Source organism: Hippocampus zosterae, chromosome 4 (genome assembly GCF_025434085.1).
Source record: "Hippocampus zosterae strain Florida chromosome 4, ASM2543408v3, whole genome shotgun sequence".
Taxonomy (NCBI): Eukaryota; Metazoa; Chordata; class Actinopteri; order Syngnathiformes; family Syngnathidae; genus Hippocampus; species Hippocampus zosterae.
This window is the reverse complement of record NC_067454.1, coordinates 15,687,758-15,703,360: the sequence shown is the minus strand read 5'-3', so window position 1 is coordinate 15,703,360 and position 15,603 is coordinate 15,687,758. Positions and strand designations below refer to the sequence as shown.

The 15,603-nt window shown below is 42.3% G+C and overlaps 1 protein-coding gene and 1 long non-coding RNA gene across 5 annotated transcripts in view; one reads left to right on the top strand and one right to left on the bottom strand.

The window, feature by feature from the left end:
- Positions 1–15,603, bottom strand: part of zfhx3b (zinc finger homeobox 3b) — a 266,964-nt gene that overhangs the window by 127,453 nt on the left and 123,908 nt on the right. The gene's annotated exons all lie outside the window — the stretch shown is intronic.
- LOC127599690 (uncharacterized) lies at positions 12,799–13,876 on the top strand. The gene is made up of 3 exons (XR_007962165.1): positions 12,799–12,943; positions 13,202–13,435; positions 13,751–13,876. It is a non-coding gene; the product is annotated as an uncharacterized LOC127599690 (long non-coding RNA).

The window sequence follows — 15,603 nt, the reverse complement described above, 5'->3', positions numbered from 1 at the left end:
CAAGGTGCTTTTCTATTCTTCCCATCAATTCAAGATGTTGGAAGGAAGTGACAAGTTTTAGTTGATCAATCAACAGCCTGCCGTGTGCCTTTGGGTACTGTACCATTATATTATATACAGCAGTGTAGTAAAAATTAATACGGTATGAAGGTTGCCTGTAACAGGCAAGCAAAAACAGAACAGAGGGAGGGGCCACACAATGGAACACTGACGACAGACAATGGATTCTAACAATGCCAATGCAAGCCATTTGCAGCTATTCATATTTCCATCCATTTTTTTACACCACTTATCCAGAGTTGGGTTGTGGGGGGGGCAACGGCTTAAGCATATGAGCCTAGTCTCCAGCCACCTCGTCACGTTCTTCTGGATGACTTCGAGGTAATATAAAATGTCAGACATTGTCATAGAATATTTTCTCTTTCACGCTATAGCCCTAGGTGGAAAGAACACCTCACCAGGGAGAAATGCTGGGGGAATCTAAAATAGATGTCCGAGGGATCTCATCTGGCTCTTCTTGACAATTTGCAATAAGACATTATAGTTACAGATAGCTGCACTGCCAGGTAAAAGCTTGGATTAAGGTCCCAGGTTTCCGTAGGTGATTATGTATTGTCTATCATGCACAAACCCCTCACTTGGCAAGACTAAAAAGGAGAAGCATGTACTGTAGATTTTCAGAAAAGTGTGTTGCCACCCTGCCACATCCATGCAGGAGCCTAAGTGGTCTTCTGGGAGCAGTCTGAACAGGTATTCGAGAAGGATGCTCATCCATGGGAGAGAAAGTCTCGCTCTCTCTCTCTCCCTCCCTCTCGCGGATCTACCACTGATAAATAGCTTGAGGTGCAGCACTTGCTTTCACATTGTGATATGATGTCAGTAACCTTCATTGATCTGCAAGCAGGCAGCGGGCCTTATCGCCACCTTTGCTTCGTGATATACTGTGATCCAGGGCCCTCACAGCTTTTTAATACAGTGCACTTTAGGTAACGGGGTCGCAGACTAAACAGCCTCCTTACTAACACCAAAGAGTGTATTTTAACGGTGGGATCATGGCTGCAATAGAAACACACACACACGCACGCACACACACGCACACACAACCAAAACTTGCCTGGCTGGTTTAACTAAGAAAATAGTGCCACGGAAATTGTTTTAGACCTTAGATAAGACAGAGCTTCACAAAATGAAATGGCCAGGTGTCCTGAGATGGTTCTGTTCCCAAAGATCATCCAATCAGAGCACCCCCAATACCTTCAGGCTGGTGGTTTCGTCCTCAGTGGATGTATTCATAAGACAAATCAACACAAGTGTCAGAACATTGAGCCTGTGTTGACAGAGCACAGCGCTCTTAGCAGGACAGAGTTAGTGCCGACAGCCACTTCCTCTCAGCAGATTTATACACACCTGAGCAGAATGTCAAGAGCTGGACTCTGTTTAATGTTCGCCCTTAAACCAATAAAAAGACAGCCTCCTGTGAACTCAGACTGAGATGTCCAAGTGACCCTCACACATTATGCAGTGGATTTGGCAGAAACAACCACATTTTGACGACAGCGGCACTGAGAAATACAGCGAGAAAGAAAAATGAAGAAAATAAATCACTATTGTGAGCCAAAATGCAAAGACAGGAGTAAACCAAGGGCAACAGACAATTAGGTTTTTGGTGTTGTGATATTATTGCATTTCTGTATTTGACCTTTCCCCTCTGATGATCTTTAAGAATGAAGTACTGTACATTGATTCAAGTCATAACTATAGTGTACCGTATATAACTTAGTCATTTGTTTTTCATTGGGTTTGAGGAAGCCATCTTCTTATCCTCACAAGGGCCGTGAGCCTGTCGCAGCCAATAGTTTGAGGAATGTTGAAGTTTAATAATACAATGCTAGCCCTTTTCAGCATTCGCACATGAAAAACAGTTCCAAAAAATGTGTAAACGTACATCTTTTAACATGGGTAGAGGTGTACTCCTACCTACCCACCAGCTCCAAGTACCAAGTGCATAGTTTGAGGTAGGCTGCAGATAAAGGAGACTGGACGACGAGCACGAGAATTATCCCAACTATTGATTTTAGCTGTTGGGTATTACAGAAGGAAACAGCGGGTTTATCTGGCTAGGATCCCTCTGCACTTCCGCTAACTAAACGAGTATTTTCAGAGCTTATCAGGCAAACAGCCTATTACTGATGGTCTCAGCCTCCCCTGCATCTGAAAGAAAGGTTGGTAACTATCCTGTTGGTACTCAATGGGCTTACAGACGGATTTGTTGGGAAACCTTGAAGACCGCTCGGAAAAATGTTTTAATTGTTATCTGAGAGATATGACAAATATTCAGACATCAAAATCATGTTATTCACCGGTCAGGATTTCCCGTAAATCTTAATTCATCATATTACATTGATGTGTTGGAAAGTGTTCTGTAGGAAAAGTTTGGAGGAGGACCTTTTCTGTTTCAGCATGTGTACCAGTTCGGCAACAAATATCTTGACAGGCCCTCACCCCAACTGTCAAACACAGATTGAAAGTCAGCAGGACCTCTCTTGGGTCCAATATCAATAATCTTTGAGCTGGATAAATATCCCCACAGACACACTCAATGACGTTTTTATTTTCTCCTCTTCCTAGACAATGTCCCAAATTCCCTAAAATTCTTGTCTATATTGAATGCGCTCGGCATGCCCCCACTGTATGTCATTCACTGTGGGTCAATGCCATTTCTATGGCTTCTGAGGACTAAAACCAGAGATAATAGCAATTCATACAATCCCTTTGAGGAGCCCAATACCAGCCTTAACCACAGAGAGAAAGGTATGTTTTAATGACCATCCGAAAGATCCCCATAGATATGTGTGAGGTACCTTGGGTCGGATCATTGCAGCGTCTAATCTTCAAAACGGAAAGAAGGTTTTCGAGTGTGCCTCCCTCCGTATAAGGCGGGATGCATTCAAAACAATATCATAGTCAGAGACATTCAAACTGTGCAGCCATTTCCCAATATTAATAATGACGAAGAGGTAAGACATGAAAATTTCCCTCAGCAATTACAGCAGAAATCGATATGTCCTGATCAATGCGCAATCCCAAGGATTGTCTTAATACATATAGAATATAGACAATATGGTGTGTGGTGTGTGTGTGCGTGTGTGTGTGTGTGTGTGTGTGTGTGTGTGTGTGTGTGTGTGTGTGTGCGTGCGTATGAATTTACTGTGGCGTAAAATGAGCTCAACAATATGGGAATATTATTGAAGGAATAAAAGCTGGTTGTAACGATTTACATATTTCATCACAGGCTGCAATGAACACAAGTGATTAAACATTCAATATGGGAGTGAAGGGAGAGGATATCGAAAAGGATGAACAAGACAAAGTGCTGAACAGAAGAAAACAATGAAGAAATAAAGCTACTTCCTATTTGGATGAGCCATGATAAAAGTGGAACATGGTTTTCTATGACACAATGGAAAAATATGTTCAAGATGCGGTTTCAACTGATCCAAGTCAGTCTTGTGTTCATCGAGGATTTTATCACCCATGTCACCATGTCTCAACAAGCAGCAAGGGTGCCACTCGCACTGAAGCAAAGAAGGTGGCAGAAGCCAAGCCATCGTCACTCTTGGCACCCACCGAGGAGAAGCGCTTGTCTGCCCACCGGCCTGCCTTTACCTCTCCATGTCAGCCCTGCAATTTGCTTGGGGCGGAGATAAATCTTATCTCAGAGACCTGATTAAGTTTTTAATTTACACCCCAATCAATATCCCACGTCTATTGGCAATGTGTCTAAAACTCTATTTACCAAAGGATTCCCTGCTATCAATTGATCAAGAACCCAGCAGCCATAAATTATGGGCACATGCGTAAGGGAAGAGGGGGGTGTCAGATAGAAAGTGGTCTTTGGTGAGAAAGTGAGATTGCCGGGTCAAAAGTGACTGATATTTAGGTGGGAACAAGGACACGGGGTGGAGCTCTGTTGATTATACTTCAGCAATTAAGGTTGGACAGCTGACAGGGCAACTGTTGGCGTTTGGTCCATGCAAGACGAGTCAGGTTACACTGTGGAATATGAACAAGGGGCACGCTCGATGTAAATGAGGACTAGCATTGCGTTAAAACGCCCTAGTCACTCACGACTGTTTTTGTTAACACACTTTCAGCCCAATACAAAAACAAAACATCTGAACACTCACTTCCGGTGGTTTCTGTAAGAGTGCCATGATCTGTTTACTCTTTCCCGAACGGAATGAGTCTACTTTGCCCACGCAAAATTCCTACACACTTTCCCCAATTTCATACGTTATTTTTTCCTGGGAAACATGAGAAAAGGACAACTCAAGCAGACGCCACAACATCCAAGAAACGGCTATTTTGAGCCATCCAGATATTTGCTTAGGAGCAAAGAAGATGGGAGGATTAGCTACGGCGCTCTGGACCATCTGAAGTGTAAAGATCCAGTTAATCCTAACCGTCTTCACCTGATTTCAGAGTGGGGCTCACTGGGGATAATAAAGGTGGTACCAGCAGGCTTCAGAGTGAAGGGCGCAGGCACAGTTCAGGCCAAAGAATGGTGCTGTTCCCATGCAGTGGCAGATAAAGGGGAGGGGAAGATAGGGCAGTGTTATCACTGCTTGAGAGTGTCGTCATGGTGGTTCTGCACTGACCCTGCTGACGCGCCGATTCCTTAACATGAGATCATTTTGGACAGCTGACCTCAATATTGGCCCGAGGACGAAACAAATTCTATAGATCCGCCCCCACACTGCTTACAAAACATACCCAGGCCGCACATTTAACAGCCATAGCAAGGCTTGTTATGAAAACCGTCTTTCTACACAGCATCAAGACATCCTTCAGTGCTATGCCATTTGTGCACTTACATTCCAGAAGTGGACAGATATCAGAAAGAGTACATTAGTGGTCGAGGGCATGAAAGTACAGGTGAGACGAGCGTTGCATGTTTTCCAACCGCCACTTAAAAATGTCACATACAATAATCATAAGGTCGAAAAACAGCGTAGCAACAAATGTTTGGGAGGATGTCACAAACTACTTTGTTATTAGTGGAAGAGCTGTCTGCTAACATCAGGCATAAACATGTCAGAATTACACGTAATTATAGGTGAAGAACTTCCGTACCGCAGTATTAATCACCCGTGCAGCTGGCGAGACGGAAGAGAGCACAGTGCCATGCTCACCTTCAGATCTGTCCAAAAGGGGACTTACAGGGTTCAGCAAGGACAAGAAGGCTCACGCGAGGCCAGAGATCTTGACTTGAGGGTCCTCTGCTGGATTAAGAGTCACCGACGAAGCCGTGTAATCAGTCCTATCCTTGTGTTTCTCCCGCTCTGCCTCTCTGGCTAATGTCTCCGCCTGATTCGATTGAGGCAATTAGGCAGTAATCTATAGAGCCAGGGAGTGATGGAAACATTTCCCACTGTCCTCCTCATGTTTCTCAGAGCTGCTATAATTAGCTAACTTTGTTTCTCATTAAACATCAGAGCAGTATTTACATACCCAGATCCAATTTGGCTCTGCAGAGCCCATTCCTTTTAAATCATCTTGAAAAACCTGAAGCATGTCTGTAAACAGGGGACAACAAAAACAAAAAAGGGGAGCTCTCTCATCTGAAGTTATTTTAATCGGATATGTATGTCAGATATCAAAAAGAGACAATGTATCTGGAATGAACTAATTGAAAACAAATTAGGATTACGCTAAATATTCATTACATACTTTTGTGGGGTGGTCATTGTTGCTTATAGTGAGTTTGTCTCAGCGAAAAAAAATCCCTCATGGCTCCATTCAATCCAACAGAGGAACTGGACAACTAATATTTGCCTATGACTCATATACAGTTTATATTAACAGGGAACATTAGGAGGGTGGAGCGTAAACTACACGTGTCGACATTTGGTTCAAACGACATACATTGCAGACATTTCTCGCAATATGGAATATTTTTGGAGTCATTTCTGCAAAACAAAATCAAAACAAATACATACATAGAAAATAAATCAACAAATAAATAGCTTCTGTGTGTGCAATCATGAATCATTTCTCACCCAAATGTCAAAATAGTAGATCATTAGAAAATCAGGGAAGATCTGCAGTTTAACCTAATTATTAGGATAATTACATTTATATGAACTGCGTTTGATGCTAATCTTATGGTCCGAATTCGAATCTTCCCAGCATCCCACCAAAATAAACTTTCTGAAGCCTGTGTAAATTGTGAACACACTGATACATGTCAACATGTGTGGTACTAAAAACGAAAGCATAAAGTTCTCTTGGTTCAAAATGAGCTATTACTTCCTCATTTAAGGCCACACATGAGTAAAACAATAAAGTGCATAAAATAAATCATTTGAACATCTAATGCGGCTATATGAGGCCATTAATCACCTCATACATCAGTAGAATTTAAGCACTCTTTTTTTCTTTTGCAAAGTATGACCTTACCGAAGTGTGACTCATGACAAGCTACGAGATCATTTTCCATCGCCATGGTAATGCAGTGACTTACAATCATGTAACAATGGTGAAAACAATTTGCACAACATCAACACAGTGTGTGCATGTTAAGGTGTTGAAACAAGGAAAGGATGTCAAGAGTTTTAACTGCTTGTGGATGCACAAGACCAACAAAGTCCGTATGCTCGCCCATAGTCGGCTGTAGCTTGAAAGCAGGCGTCCAGCCAAGACTGAGGAGAAGGGTAATTCAATCGGCAGCACTCCATCTTGACACAGATTCACTTTGTCAGTTCTGCCTCACCAGTAATTCATCTTTCTGGAAACTTACACTATTCCAACAGTCATTCCTTTCAACTGCAATACCTGCTAGAGGGGTGAAAACAGTGGTGTCCCTTAAGATCCCAAGAATACATTTTCTTTTCCTGATGTCTCAGAGAAAGAAAGGCCTACTCATGGAAAGAACGTCTTGCGTGTGCATATGCGAGGCATAATTTCTCCAATTAGGCATTACCCCGCAAATGGCCAAACTTTCATGTAGACAAGACAAACACGCACACACACACACACATAAGCACTGTGACCACCGATGGAATGCATAAGTAAACAGTGCGAGTGTAGGGGTCCAGATGGGCAGTCAGGGAGGCCTGTCATGGGAAAGCTCTTGTCTTGAAACCCACACACCCCTCCACAGTATGCTCCTCTCTGGCCTTCTGTGCAGCACTGCAGCTTGCTGCTGTGAGCATTACAGGGTTAACTGCTGTGCCCAGTCACAGGCGTGAAGTGAAACAATCAAATAATGGCTGTGAGTGAGCGCTCAAAGGCAGGGGGCAGGGCGGGGGCTCGCCATAGGCTGCTGCAGATGTTGCCGGGCTTCGGCAGGTCACACAATCGCACGTATTAGCATTCCTGATGGAGAGAACCCGGATTATGGCACTGAATGCCTTTCGTTGCCCTGCTAGGGTTTGAACGTGGCTGCAAAAGACAGAAAAGAGAAATGCAGGGAGGAAATGCGGAGACAAGAGAGGAGCTGTCATGAAGGCCAGCCTCACAGCACAATGTTGCGAGAAAAAGGGAAGTTGGAGAGGGGAAAAAAAGTCTGAGTCGGGTTGACGGAGTAATTGTGACAATTTGAGCGAATGAAAGTGTTGAACAAAAAAGACAAAAGACATCAAGCAAGTGATGATTCAATGGTATTGTGAGGGCAGAAGAGTAGTATATATGATGAAGACTTTGATTTGTGGTATGATGAGTGAATGAGCTTGGACTAACATTTGCTTTTATTATTTTTTTCGACTGAGCAGCGCAGAGAAGAGCGACTGTACCGGTATGTGCTGCGCAGCCCCTTTTTCCTTGTTTCCCAGGACAGAAGTCGAGGGAGGCCTCATATTTCTGGCTGGCTACTGTCAGACAGGCCGGGGTGAGAAGCAAAGACAGCAAGGAGCAGCTGTTTCCTCACACTGGGCCTTTCCTACCTTCATTGGCCAGTCCGGTGTCCTGAGAGACCCCTTTCAACCAAGCGCTACAGTTTGGTTTAAATTCATACACATTTTGCGGTTTCATTATTCACTAGTTGTAAGAGGCACCAGAATTAGGGATTCAACACAGTTTTTGGGTTCCCTTCCAGTGGGGTACCAAAAGCAGTAGTGTGGTACCTAAAGTCTTTTCTAGAGTTGTGCTGATCTGACTGATCTGATGCATTTTCATGCACTAGTCCGTGTAGTGAGTGGTCCTTTTGTACCAGAAGATTGAGTTTGAAAGATTGTTAAAAGTGGCCAAAAGTGTCCATGCTTGTCAAAGGAAAAGGGGACACAGAGTGAGATGTAGAAACATTTTGCAAGCCAAAAGATACTACAAACTAAGTCTGCAAAGCCTGAAATAATAAACCATGGTCAAACAGCTCGCTGCACATTATCATCAAAGAATTGAAATTGTGTAAGGCTATCAAATATTGTACATTTAAATGACTCTCCAAACAGAAGTTTAATGGACATGAACTATTTTGTGTTGAGGCGTAACAAGTGTAATACATTTTTTGACCGATCTATCGATATAAGACCGACTGATTTGACACAAAGTGATATGTTGCTTATTCGGGACAATACAATTGAATTTGATAAAGGTGATTTTGATATATTTCAATTTTGTTGTTCTATAAATAAACCTATAATAATTGAAGGTAACTCGAAATAACATTGGATTCCATTTTAAAACCAACACAAAACCAACACTTTACTGATTCCAAAATGGTTTTTTAAAAAAAGTTAATATCAGAACAACTTAATATTCTTGCATAAAAAAAATGAAATAAACCAAGATAGCTTTTTTATTCAATAATCTGTTGCCTTGTATGCATTAAACAAACCCTTATACTTCATATAGCTGAACATTCATTCATTCATTCATCTTCCGTACCGCTTGATCCTCACTAGGGTCGCGGGGGGTGCTGGAGCCCATCCCAGCCGTCTCCGGGCAGTAGGCGGGGTACACCCTGAATCGGTTGCCAGCCAATCGCAGGGCACACATAGACGAACAACCATCCACGCTCACACTCACACCTAGGGACAATTTAGAGTGTTCAATCAGCCTGCCACGCATGTTTTTGGAATGTGGGAGGAAACCGGAGCACCCGGAGAAAACCCACGCAGGCCCGGGGAGAACATGCAAACTCCACACAGGGAGGCCGGAGCTGGAATCGAACCCGGTACCTCTGCACTGTGAAGCCGACGTGCTAACCACTGGACTACCGGGCCGCCTATAGCTGAACAATATTCAACATTTTCTTTTTGTGGAGCAAAAAACATCTATACAGAAGTATTAAAAATGTATACTTTCACATTAAATTAACCTGCTGCTGTGATTGTGCTGTTTAAAGAACAAATTCAAACAACTAACCAACAACTGTACATGTTTTTTTTAAAATATATACATCAGCAGTTTGTACTGTAGTCCTACAGAAGCATCCTATAGATCTCTTGTTAAAGCATGTGTACAACTTGTGATTCTGTAATCCAAAAAAGACTGTATGATGTCACACTCGGACAGAACTATCCCCATTCCGCCTACACACCCAGCTGTGGAAACATAAGCTGGGTCAGGGTTTACTGTTCCAAATCATTCTGTAGGCAGTTACCTGAATTGTTCTGCTACAAGTACTTGAAAATGTGGCTCTATATATATATAAAACACATTTTATACTCCAATGCCAGTTAACTATAAGCGTCCAGTTTGCGTGTTTCTGCATGCATACACATGTCAGGGGGAAGGATACAAATGGTTCACGGACCACATAAAAAACAATGACACTTGACTTGAGGGAAGTTGAGCGGTAACACAAAGCCAAAAGATTACACTCTTTGCTCTTTCTTTGTTTTAACACAAGGCAAATAATTCCAGAAGAATGCTGCCTAGCGAGTTTGATATGGTTGTATATTGAGTCGAGATTTAGTATTACAAAAGAGCACTTGGAACAAAGCGTACAATGAGAAGTAGTTCCTGAAAAATAAATGAGAAAATTGTCAGAGAAACCAGATCGAAGCAAGAGAAAAATAACATTACATAAACATAAAATATTGATTTAAGGTGCTTCTTTTCAATTTGAGCTTTTCCTGGCCTGTCTTTGGCCCTGTCTTTGCTCCTTGATCACATGATCAGATGAGCGTGAGCGCACATGCAGACGCTGCTTATTTACTGCATCTTCTTCTCCATTTGCAATATTCACAAGAATCATCTTTAATCATGAAACCCTTTTAACGCAAAGATGCATCAGTGGTTCCGTTGCTACAAATAGTAACCGTTGGGCTGCAGGAACATCTCTATTTCAGACACTCCCGAGTTCTGTAGAAATAGTGGGTTCTGTAGGAGATCTTCATCCTGTTCTGACTGACTCACAGAAGGAATAAAAAGCTCACATGTGACATGTGAGAGAGGCGCACCTTTGTCCCCATCCTTTGAATATCAGTGACTCTACAAGTTAATATTTGCTTCTGCCTGCTCATAAATTTGCATCACATTAGTACCTGACCTAAATGCATTTTTATAAACCCACGTAATTAGCGGAACATCAGCTGTGGGAGAGAATACTACGAGGGTGAATTGCTCCCTGCGTATTCTGGCGGATAGGCTTGGAGTGTAAAAGCAGTGCCGGCCCACCTGATGAAAGAGGAAGTGAACGGGGCCATATTGCTGGCCTTTATAATCTACTACATTAACTCGAGCACCACAAGGGGAGGAGCTAGCATGCGAGCAAACAGCCCCGGCACACCAAAAAGGGGCGTGTCAATGAGGAGGTCATGAGGAAAGACAATGAGTAAACAAGCAGGGGAAGTCCGCGCCGGCGTTCGCAAACTGCCAGCTTCTGACAGCCTGGCACCCACAAAGGCCCAACAGTAATTAGCCATCCCAATAGGTTGTTCCTCATTTGCATATAAATGCCCTCACAGCAAACAGTAAACACGCTGACACAAGCCATGCCCAGAACAGACAATTGCCACACCTCTTCCCCTTCTAGCAGGTCTCAGGGGTCCACTTAGACTACACTGCAGTGCCTTGAGATATAAGTATAATTTGTTCAGTAAAAAGACACTTGTATCTCAAATTACCCTTTGCCACTGAAATGAAAATGCCATTAATCTGTTCCAGCCTCCCCCGCCTCCCAAAACAACAAATATTTTTGTAGTGTATATTTCACTGGGGAAAAAATAACACCACAGAATATTGTAGTCGATGAAAACATGTAGTAATGGCAATATTGACTAATATTAAACTAAACGGAAGTGTTTTTTTTTCACACTGCATCAATGGAACAGCCAATGTGCTGCTTTTTTTCTGATGGACCCACCTTGGGTACCTGGGGGTGATTTAAAACGGAGAAACAGACATACTTTTCATTGACGCCTCAACTTCTCTCTGCTCATCAGTACATCACTAATATTCGTCGTTCTGCTTTTACTTTGGAAAACAGTGATCAACCTTCTTGCCTATTTTCTGACATGTTACAGACCAAATCAGGGACTGAATCATAATTAATGCTTGTGCATTTTCAACAATGTCAATTTGAAAAAATGCCCTGTTTTTGTGTGTGTGTGTTTTTAAATAAAGAGGTCAAAATTAAATCAATGAACAGATTGTTTGACAAAATAATCGCCACATTAATTGATGATTAAAATAATGATTAGTTGGAGCCAGACCATGAGCATTGTTGTTATTGTCTGCATAAATGAGTTGCTGCACTATTTGTGTTCAATCTGTTGCTAAAAGAGTTAGTGTTAGCTGAAAGGCTAAGCTATGTGTAATACGCAAAGTGTAATTCTCAAAGTGTTTCGTGTGTAGTTTGACAGCAGACCTCGACTGGGAGTGGCAATTAACGGTTCGAAGCCTTGTTTTTGAAGAACTGCTTCCTATTTGCTCATTGTGAAGTTAGTTGAGCTGCGTTCACTTCCACCATAGAGCGTTCATATATCATTGCATTGTCAAGTCAAAGCGGAGAAAAAAAAAATCCCCGGAGAGACGGTTGAGTTGAATCCATCTTATCACAAAGCACCACAGTACTCATCTTGGGGATCCACTGCAAAACTGGCATGCATCACACCAAGTGAATCGCACGCAGCATAGCGTGTGTACTACCTGCTTCTTGTTTCTAGAAAGATTGTGAAACAGTGGGGGCCCTGCTTCCTGTTAAAGACCCACAGAGCCGCCTGACACGAGAGAGTAGATTTCACCGTGACCGCAAGACACTACGGGACACAAGGGGTGCAGGTGTCGCCCGCTGTTTGCTTCCACACTATTTGGGAAAAGAGGAAACAACGCATACAGATATAGCACGGAGGACAAACATGCATGCGGGCATACGCGCACGTGACCATGCGCAAAGATGTCTTCAGGAAGCAGCAGGTCGGCAACGTGTGAGAAATGACTGTTCTCTCCTGATCAGGGTCAAAACATACAGCCTTGTTTTAGGTTGCCTGTCACATGGTGAGATGAGAACTGCAGTTTTGGCAAAACAAACGGAACTGATTAGTCAGATAGGCCACATTTACACAAGGTTAACAGGGCTTGATAACAGACGGGCTGTCACGTTTTGTGCACTCTTTAGTTTTAAGGTATTTTAAATTTTTTTTAAATAAACTGTTTTGATGAAAATTCATCCCCAGTCCTACACTTCCCTTTCTGCCTAATGTTATTTTGACAATCATGATTCATAAAAAAATTAAAAAAAATTAAAAAAAGACCAATATAAAGGAAGGAAGTGATGGGACTTGTGTCTGCAACCCCCCTTTCCTGTCCCTGACCAATGCCTCGCTCTCTGCAGCACTTCCTCTAAAGTAATATTTTTCTAGAGTGTAAACAAAGCTTGATAGACAAACGTATCGGGACCACTTGCCAATACACCCAAAGGAAGCGATTTGCAGCTCTCCATTCTCTTTGGGGAAAACTTTCAAAATAATTTTGGAGTTTGTCTGTGGAAACATTACAGGTCAGAGGTCACACATTTTTGACCATAATCTGTTCTCGTTCCTTGAAGTTGTTTGTGATCAAGTTCTTCCCCGCAAAATGCATCTAAGGATGCCTGGCTATGTGCACTGGGGAGTAGTCAGTCAAAAGGGGCTTTCCTGAAATTTAGGAACAGTCTAATAGAAAACTCAAGGGTAACTGCAGGGTCTAATCCTAACCCTAAACGAGGACAAAACTTTTCAAAATGTGGATGTTTAAGATACTTCGGATTCCTATGCAGACGGTGCATACTACCCCTGAAAGGCTACAAAAATGTTCAAACTAGTAGTCGAAATACATCTCTCACCATGACATGTGACATCAGGGCAAGATCCGACAAGAGGAAACACCTGGCCGCAACACAAAGCAAGCAGTGGGAGATTGAGAGGGGCCCATTTCGTTGCTCTTCTCCGCATGCAGAGTGGATCTGTACTGATGTATGCCAAAACCAACTTTTTTTAAGCATAGGATTCAAGTGAGTTTTTCGGTGTGTGTGTGTGTGTGTATGTGTGTGTGTGTGTGTGTGTGTGTGTGTAGAGGAAACGGTGTGTGTTAGAATGGTGTAAAAATCTATATCTGTTTAGATTCTATCTGTTTGCACAAGTTGACTTCCTACATGGCCTGGCTGTTTTCTTTCACAGCCTAAGAAAACAATTTGAGCTTACGAGTGATATCAAGCACTTTCAGACCGATCTGAAATAGCGTGGCTATTCACATTCTCCAAAATGAGTGCCCCTGCATTAGGAATAGCGGAATAAACTAGCCTCTCTCTCCATCTTCCTTCATTAAGGCAAATTGATGCCATGGCGACCAGACGAGGTAAACGACATCACAAGGCCGAGGTCACCTGTCTGTCACGGCCGTCTGGCTCCGCTGTACCCCCCCGGGAGACCAGACCCATTCCCCGTGGACCACCTCGGCCCAATTTCTGCTCTATGCCATTGCACTTCTGAATGAAAAGCAAGCAGTCACAGAGGTTCTCCATGTTAAATATGTAAATCACACAGCAATGTCGCTGCTATGAGCTTCTGAGCACAAAAGAGCAAAAGTAATCATTTGCTGCGAGAGAAGGCGAAGAATGAGGGCCACATGCACAAAACCGCTCTAAAACTGTACACACATACAGGAAAAGATTATGCTGGGTGGCAGACAGTGTATTTCTCCATTTTTATTCTTTGCGGGAGCCTTCACTTAATCAATTTATTATGAGACACCAAGGTCCCAATGTTTGCTCATTTACAAGAGGGAAAACCAGACACCGCATTTGTTTTGGGTACAGTGAGACCCATGGTGAGAAGCACATATTTGGGGAGAGGTGTGACGCTGAAAACACTGTACATTGATGCCTTAAGATACATGTGACCCCATTTGAGATAAGAATCTGCATTTAGCTAACACGTTGCTTTGATTTTCAAGCACAAAGTGACTTCAAGCTGATTTTTGCCAGTCCCACTTGAAGTTTACTGTTAAATTAAACACAACAGTGACTTACCAGTACTCGTTGTGGATCCAAAAGAACCATATCACTTTGCCGTCGTAAAACTTTAGCTTGCTTAGCTTAATGCTAACAACAATGCAAAATGCCAAAGGCGAGCGAATGCATAGCATTGGTGTCGTTTGCATTATAACTCTTTCAACAGTTAATATTTGAACACAAACGGTTGAGCGACACATGTTGACAGTATAAAAACACTGGCAGGGATACATTCTTTATCCTCTGCAAAGAACGACTAACACCGCAGCTCACTGAAAAGCTATAACCATTTTAGTATGTATTTATGACACTGCCCCCACACCAGAAGGAGCAGCAGAATGTGTATTGAACTGATGAAAAAAAAATCCAAAAGTGGTTTAATTACTTAGATTTGTTATTTTATTACTGTACATTTTTTTTTGTACAACACGTTGCAAAATGTGTTGCTTTTGGGAGGGGTGGCTAGAATTGATTAAGGGTGTTCCTGTAAAATTATTTGATATGCTAATATTATATAATATGGTAGAATTTGGGGTATGCCATACTTCTGTCCCTCAAAGGACAATCTACACAAACGTATCCTTATCCATGGCACTGTAGGTGAATGTTTGATTGTGGCCTAGTGTAACATTTAACACAGGCTTTGCTGCACCTGGCAAAAAAAAATAATAATAAAGGTTTGCACACTGAGACAGTGCTATTTATAATTCAGAAATCTTTCATAAATCCAGCGACACACTCACTAGTATATACTCATTTGACAAGATGGCATGGCGGCAGACACGCTGAGTATATCTTTTTTTTTTTTTTTTTATTACGACGTCTTCGACGGTGGGCTATAAACAATCATCTCTGCAATCAAACGCGGCGCCGTCGACATGATGTATTGTACATTCTCAAAGCTGAAAAACTAAATTATTCATGATATTTGTATCATTATTGTCACAAAAATCAAGTGAACACAGGTGTAAAATAATATAACAGCTGCCAGATAGAAATGTAATGCTGGAGTATGCAGCAACCTTAAGATTTGCATTGCGTTTGGAAAACAACCCTTCTGTTGAATGCAAATTTATGTAAAGAATTATCTTGGAGTTCAATAATTTGCCCAGTGGGGTATATTATGGAGCCTTGATATCTGCTATACCAATCTTTCTGATAGTGTGTAC